Genomic DNA, 7,760 nt, shown 5'->3' with positions numbered 1-7,760 from the left:
AACTATTTTCCACGGCGACTGCACCATTTTATATTCCCATCAAAATGTACAAGGGTAGAACTGTAAGACTTTAAAAGTGGAAAGGATCCTCAGTCTATTTAATGAGCTCCTTTACAGCTGGAGGGGTATTACTGATTTAAAAATTAGTCACCATTTTTGATCGTTGACCAGATGTCAGCCATTTATGTGTAATATTCCACTGAGTCCTCTCCAAACCCCTATTATCTCAATTTTACAGACAGAGAAACTGATGCTCAGAGAGGCTGGTTTAAATGCTCAGTATCTCCCAAAGGATAAATGTGGAGCTAAGCTTTGAACTCAAGCCTGTTTCTAGTCTCAAGTACACTTAAGATCCTAAACACGGGGCTTCTCTGTGGCATGGGGTTACTTCCTGGAATTGGTTCTCAGTTTTGTCCATTCTCTAGGATGACTGCAAAATGTTGTGTGTTAGTGAAAGCTTTTAATTATGCCTGTAAATGTATTTACAGATTTACCTGGCGTGCGTACGTATGTGTGTGCTTTCGTATTACCTGGGTTCATGTTTTTCAAATGCAGCTTCATTGTCCATCAACAATGGAACAGGCAGGAAACAAAACACTTTGTTGTGATTGTTGACTAAATATAGCACTGGTGCTGGTTCTTCCTCTTCTGAACCTTCTCCAAAGTATTCCTCTGGGTAGCTATTGTAGTCTGATTTATAATAAACATTCTGCTAATTTGGATGCTGTTAGTAGTGGGAGAACTCATCAGATTTTTACATCTGTCTTTTTGTCCTTCATGGGCGTGCTTATCACCCATCGCTTGTCTGATTTTCTTTGTTATAGATTGAATTTCCATATGCTGCCACACCGTGCCTGTAGCCTTGCTTTCCAACCATCTCTTTACCGTGCAAGACGTTTCACACCCTATTGTGAAGCACAGGCGTGTGTTATCTTTGACCAACGATAACATTTCCCCCAAGAAATCTCCTTCTGCTTCTCCTCTGCTTTATAGGTGTTTGATTTCATTCATTTGTTCTGTGTAATGTCCTCATTACATAACGTATTACAGGGCGGCTTCCTTTTTCTCTTTTGCTCTCTAAACAACTTGGTCGGCCGTTCTGGGAATCATATTACTTTTTTTTTCATCTAGGATTTTAAACTCTGTTATTAGTGATACCGAGAATTAGTCTAGCATGCTTCCGAGTGCGTTCTTTTTACTTGAAGAATGAAAGCACAGCCAAGAGGAAAAATAGTCCTTGCAAATGGTCCTCCGTACTTTCTTCAAGGGGCTCTTCTCATTAATGTTCTCCTACTAGGTGTCTAGAAATTCTAGCTGGGATTTTCACTGTCGCTGGCTCACCCGGCTGCCCCAGGCATCCTGCTGGTTGCTCTGGCTTTACAGAAGCAGTTGCTTACATTTGTATAAAGCCTTATACTTCATAAACCACATTGGGATACACCGTGTGAGTTGAGTCTGACTTAAATGCGGTAAGTAAGCTTTATAAACCCTGTTTGTGATGAGAAACTGAGACACAAGGAGGCTAAAAAAATTTTCCAAGGCCACACAAACTAAATGGCAGAAACAGTATGGACCCTACATTTTTTGCATATTTTTCTTATATTTTATCAACACTTAGGTATATTTAAATTCTTATTGGTTCCTAGTAATCAGATAGTGAATTAAAAAAAAAAAAAGAAAGAAAAGTATGAAGAAGATAGTGGTAAACAACAGGTGGAAAGAACCAGAGTAGAAACAAGGCAAAGATGGACACATTTCTAAGTCTTCAAGTTTGAGCTACGTTTTCTTCATTGACCTGTATTTGTGTCCAACGGTTGCACACAAAATCGTTACAAACTTAACAGCTGAAAACAACACCCACTTATTCTCTCTGGATCTGGGTCTGGATCTGGCCGCGTCCCCCGCTCAGAGTATCCCAAGGCTAAGGTGAAGGTGTTGACCAGCCTGGGCCTTCATCTGGGGGCCCTGGGAAGGAATCCATTTCCACTCTCATTCTTGCTGTTGGAGAATTCAGCTCCTTGTGGGCGTAGGACTGAGATCCCTCTCTTGTTTCTGGGAGTCAGCAAAGCTGCTTTTCTTAGAAGCCACCAAATTTCTTGACAAGTGGCCCCTTCCCTCTTCAAGCCATCAGTAGTGACTTGAGTCCTTCTGCTTGAGATCCCTGACTTCCCCTTCTGCGACCAGCTAGAGGAAATTCTCTGCCTCCAAGGGGCTCTTAGGATGAGGTCCTACCCACCTGGATGACTCTTCCTATTTTAAGGCCGACTGGGCATTTTAATGTAACCTACGGATGGGAGTCAGACCCAGGCTCTTCATGGTTCTGAGGATTTTGCAGGATGTGCAGGGGTGGGGTGGGGGCGGGGTGGAGTGAAACACCTTAGACTCTTGTCTTCTGGAAAAAACTGGCCCTGTTCCTCCCCACCATCTTAAATAACACCAGTGTCTGGTACTCCTATCGTGTGGCCTTCAGGGATCCCTAAAATCTCTCCAACACTCACTGCTGATTTCCTCTTCGAGTGTGGCCTCAGGCAGCCATCCCAGACTTCTGAGTGCTCTCAGACGTCTAGTTGACCTTTCTCGATGCTAGGCCCGAGAATTCCTAAACATCTTTATCACTCCCCTGAAGATCCTTTGGCTCCCAAATCCCGAAAAATCCCATTCTTATTCCTGACCCATCCCCTAATGCCCTGAGTGGTTTGCCCTGGCATCATTCCCTGACTGGTAACCGTGGCTTCTGATTCTTTCCTCGGAGGCCTAGCTGGTGTCAGGCCCGGGTCCTGTCCCACTTCCCATGTAGCGTAAAATGATGAGTGACCCCTGGGCTCAGCTCTGGAAGCTACTTTGGCTTCCTCTCCATTTCCTGGTCGGATGAACAGGAGCGAAGCTGTCTTCTTCCCAAGATCCCACGATCCACTTGGCACTTTCCAGCCACGGCTCGTTTCTGACATCGCAGGACTCAGTCAATACCACGGTCTAGAGATTCAGACTATGGTTCTCTCAAAGTCATCCGATAGCCCACCTGCCCCCCGGGAAGGGGTCTTTCGGAATTGCAGCTTTAACATATTAGGACGTTAGGTGTTCAACATCTTCTCAGGTGCCTCACTGCGTAGAAGGAATACGGCAAGCCCGCGAGGGAAGGAATATTAGGCGCATTTTACCAATGAAGACATTGAAGCTCAGAAAGTTCAAACAACTCGCCTGAGGATAGACAACTAACAAGTGACAGAAACACCTCAGTTTGCGCCTCTTCCGTTCCTGTGATTGCTTGCTCTCAAGGAAAGAATAACACACGTCCGATCAGGATGCCACAAACACAGCGGAAGCGAGGTCGTGCTCTCACACTTGGGCTCCTTGTTGCCGGTATCCCCTATGCTTTTTTAAAGCGTGGCTTCAGGAAACATTCTGCTGCGGTCGTTTGCTGTCCCTTCGACTCTCCGTTCCGTCAGCGCGGCGGCTGCGGGCACATCCCAGCACAAGGCGGCCCCGCGAAGGCTTTCCTGATGCGGCACACAACAAAGCAACCCAGCAGACGGTTGCCATAAAGTGCCATATGGAAAAATCATGTGTGGTGTGTGCGTTCAGGGCAGGCAGCAAGGGCGCCTCCTTCCTGCGGGGACCCACCCGGGGTGGGGATAGTCTCTGAGCGGTTCGACTGTGCGTCTGGAGGCAGATCGAGGCACCCGGGCACACGTTTTGGCCAGACCCCCCCGGACTGTCGGGTGTATGACAGATCAACAGCGGAGGGGGGTTGTGGTTGGAGTGGATTCCTTTGCTCTGACCCTGGTTGGCTCAGCGCTGCCATTTCATTGTTCCCCGAGAAGGCTGTGGTGGCAAGTCAGTCTCAGTACCTGCCAAGGGCCTTGTTTACTTGTCAGGGAGGCTTCCCAGCCCACGGCCTCTGCCTCGGGCTGAGTGGGGCTGGCCACGTTCCGTATCCACTCTCCTTCCCAGGAGCAGGACCCTGATTCAACGACAGCCAATGCACAGACTGACCAGCGACCCAGGAGGAGGCCCCACATGAGAAGTCCTTCCCCATCAGAAGCTGTGCTGCTCAACAAGGCGAGTCCGGTTCTCATTGTTGAAAATCTGACCTGGAAACCGGAGAGAGTAAGGGCCAGTGGGCAGAAAGTGGAAACGACAGACACAAAAAGGGACCGACAGGGAGAGCAACAGAGCCGGAAACTCTTGAGACAGACAGATGCGGGACGCCAGCCGATCTAAGGCCTAGCGTTGTCAGAGCCTCTGAACGTCCTCCTGATAACCCCTCTGATGCCGCACGGGACTTGCATTTCTGCTTGTGTATCGCAGGGAGATTCTGGTCTCACGCGTTGTATTCGGAAGGTTTGGGCTGCAAAAGAAAACCGCACTTGAAGCGGTCTAGATAAGAAAGATAATCCATCTCATTTAACAGGAAAATCCCAAGGCGCGCCCCTCCCCCACCTCTCCAAATCCATGAACCTGGTGGCTGAACAACATCCTGAAGATACCAAGTGTTTCCTAACTCTCTTCTCTGCCACCCTCAATATGCTGCCTGCGCCTCTAGTCCAATGTGTCACTGTCTTTTCAGAAAGACCGTAGTGATTCTGGGCAGTGGCATCTAGAGATAAAAAAGGAAATGCATGTTTCTTGTGACCCTGTCAGACAGGGAGGAAAATTTTCCAACCGCTCCCCAGCAAGCTTCCCTGCTCCGTCACTGGTTGTACCCATCCCTACATTAAGCACTGGGGACAGCTGGGAGGAGTGCAGCCTGCCCCCCTTCCCCCCCCCCCCACCCTTCCCGGAAGCACAGCCTGGCTCTACCCTTCAACTGAGTCAGGGTCAGCTTTCTGTCAGCCAGGGAGAACGAAACAGCAGTGTCTGCTTCACGTGTTTCCTCGTACCTAGCAATGCTGTTCCACTGCGTGACGTGACCTGGTTGCACCTGTTTCTTCCAACTCAAAGAATCAGTGAACATCCAGATCATCCTTAGCAAGTTGAGGGACTGGTCCACAGCAGGACCACTCGGTGTGTGAGTCGAGTGGGTGTGTGAACGCAGTATCGTGTGGCGCCCTGAAAGACCCCATTTCTTTCCAATCTCTTATGTGGCCCCAAAGGTTTACACACACACACACACACACACACACACAGAGTTAACAGAGAATCTGAGGAATGGACCCATCACACTGCTGCTGATCGCCGGACCAGTTCATTTCTTGCCTTCTCGGACCTCCTCAGCAGTGCGGCAGTCAGGCTCTTGGATTCAGAGTCTGCTTCTGCAGAGGTTTTTCTAGAACAGTGGTTCCCAGAACTTCAGCATGTATCACAGAATCCACTGGATGGTTCCTTAAAACAAAATTGCTGGGCTCCGCCTCCAGAGTGTCTGATTCAGGAGGTCTGGGGTGGAGCAGAGGTTGCGAATGGACTTCTTACAAGTTCCTGGGTGGCGCTCCCACTGCCAGTCTGAGGACTAGACTTTGAGAACTACTTGCCCAGGGCAAGGAGTGCTGATCCTCCCTGCAGCTGGAAGGAAAGCATCTAAGAAGGCCACTCACAGAATGTGTCCTGCTGTAAGGAGAACCTGCTTCCTCATCACTTGCTAACACCACCTCTCCAGGCAGCAGAAGACTAGAAGGCCTAATTCTCAGAGAAATAGAGGCCACCGTCTTCAAGAATGTTGCAGGGGGTGGAAACGTGGCTTCCCGCTGAGGGAAGGAGAGAGAGGCAGAGAGAGAGGGAGAAGGGGGTCAGCCTTTGGTTGACAGAGCTTGGCTAGGCGAATGGGCACAGAAACTCAGGTCTTTCTCACTCCTATGACTTCTCACCTGTAAAGTGAATAGGTACCAGCTCTGTCTGCGTCACAGGGTTGCTGTAAGGATAAAGAGGAAAGATGGGTTGAAAGCGCCCAGGTAAAATAGAAACCTGTTTATGTTTACAGTCTTGTTAATGACAGTAAGGGGATAACAGGGCTGTGTAAGGCCCCTTTGTGGCTCACGACAGGTAAGTTTCAGGGGCTCAGCACAGCTGAGTTTCAAGGTTCCCCGTTCTTGTCATCTTCCCAAAGCAGGTGCTCACTTTCAGGAAGTTCTGCACGCAAGCCATCTCAGCGCTGGGCCCCAGGGCTGTCCCGCCTGGGAACATGCGCGGGGCGGGTGGACTGCTTTCGTGGGGAGTGGGACCGCATTTCCTGTCCTCCCACGATCTGCTCAGGGATCCCAGGCACGCGCCAGAGCAGGGAGTCCCGAGGGGCCCGGTGGGGTTGGAATCGCCTGCTGCCCGCCCTCGGGGCCGACGCGGCGGTGGCGGGGCCCGGGACGGGAGTGCTCCCGCAGCGGAGCGGGCTGCGCGGGCTCGGGGCAGAGGCGCCGAGGGAGGCCGCCCGCCCCTTGAGCGCGTCCCCGCCGAGCCCGGGGGCTGCGCCCGCCGGCCAAACATTATTCAGCACCTCGCGTCAGCCTTGGCTCCCGGCGCTGGCGCGAGCCGGCCGGCTTTTGGCTTCCTTGGCCCCGTCTGAACCCTGCAGGCGGCGGGCCAGGCCCCTCTCCCGTCGCCTCCCGGCCGCCCCGGGCCGACTTCGCGAGGCCTCCCCCGGCCGCCCCGGGTTCCTCCCGCCCGGCCTTCGCGCGGACCCGACACGCCTGCAGAGGGAGAGCTTTGCGGAAGGGTTTGCAGATGTGCGTGCGCCCTGGCTCCGTGCGCTCCCGGTTACTCCCCGCTGCCCCAGGCTGCCCCGGCCCGAAGCGCTCGCACCCGGGCGCGGAGGCGCGCGGGGAGCTTCGCCAGCCAGGCTGTGCCTGGCGCCGCTCTGGGGTCCGCCCTGATCGCGGGCTCAGTGCCCCTGTGCTCCGGGGCGGCGGTCGGGACAGCGGCCGGAGGGAGGAGACGCACGCGGCCGCCCTGACGTCTCCCCGCGCAGAGGTTTCGGGTCGCGGCGCCGCCCTTCGGGGATCCAGCCGGGAGGGTTGCCAGTTGTGTGCAGCTGTGCGGCGCTCAGCTTCCAGCGGGTTCTGGGTGGGGGCCGCGCGCAGAAGCAGCCCCTGCTGCTCTCTCTGTGTGAGCCGAGCTGGGAAGATTTGTCTTGGGGGGGGGGGGGGGGAGGGTGGTTGTCCCACGCCGGGCCACAGATGGTTGTGGGAAGTGGAGGGCCTTTGGATGAAGACTTGGGTTGAAGATGGGGTCTTGATTCCGTTTATCAGCTGCCCAACTTTGAGAAATCCACTTTCTCGGTTTGTTTGGCTGTAAATAATAGAGCTGTCATTTGAGTGCTTCCTATTTTCCATGTATTATTTTTATCCTCCCAGCGATTTGCAGGATAGGTGTTACCCACATTCTGCAGAGGAAGTGCGATCCAGGCAAAGTGACTTGCAAGCTCCAGGGCAAGCTTAGACCCCTGATATATGGGGACCTATGGCCCGAAACCGTCTCTAACCAGAGACACCGCTGTCTCTGGGAGGTTGTGGATGGCATCCAAAGAATTACGGGTACTGCTCTCTTCTGACGCTCCCTTCCGCCAGGCCCTGAAACCCGGACCAGAAGCATGCCCATCCCTCCTGCCTGCCTTCACAGTAGAGCCTCTGTAGGACAGTTGGGGATGAGGAGGGGGCTCAGACTGGGGACCCCTGACGGTCAGCCTGGCCTACCTGCCCTCCCCCGCCTCTTTTGACCTCTTTTCTTCCCATCCAATTACTCCACGTCCTTGAGAAGAACAGTGAAAAAGGTTTCACAGTGGTGCAGTTCCCCGCCGCCCCCCCGCCCCCAAGCTGGGCAAAAGCATTTTTCTTCCA

The 7,760-nt window shown here is 52.7% G+C and overlaps 1 long non-coding RNA gene across 1 annotated transcript; it reads right to left on the bottom strand.

Moving 5' to 3' along the window:
* Positions 1-818: 818 nt before the first annotated feature.
* LOC122475761 lies at positions 819-7,048 on the bottom strand. Its single transcript, XR_006295301.1, has 2 exons — positions 4,881-7,048; positions 819-4,597 (listed from the first exon to the last, which is right to left on the bottom strand). It is a non-coding gene; the product is annotated as an uncharacterized LOC122475761 (long non-coding RNA).
* Between the last annotated feature and the right edge of the window lie 712 nt (positions 7,049-7,760).

Source organism: Prionailurus bengalensis, chromosome E4, assembly GCF_016509475.1.
Source record: "Prionailurus bengalensis isolate Pbe53 chromosome E4, Fcat_Pben_1.1_paternal_pri, whole genome shotgun sequence".
NCBI classification, from domain to species: domain Eukaryota; kingdom Metazoa; phylum Chordata; class Mammalia; order Carnivora; family Felidae; genus Prionailurus; species Prionailurus bengalensis.
The sequence above is the reverse complement of the archived record's forward strand: the minus strand, read 5'-3'. Positions and strand labels throughout refer to the sequence as shown.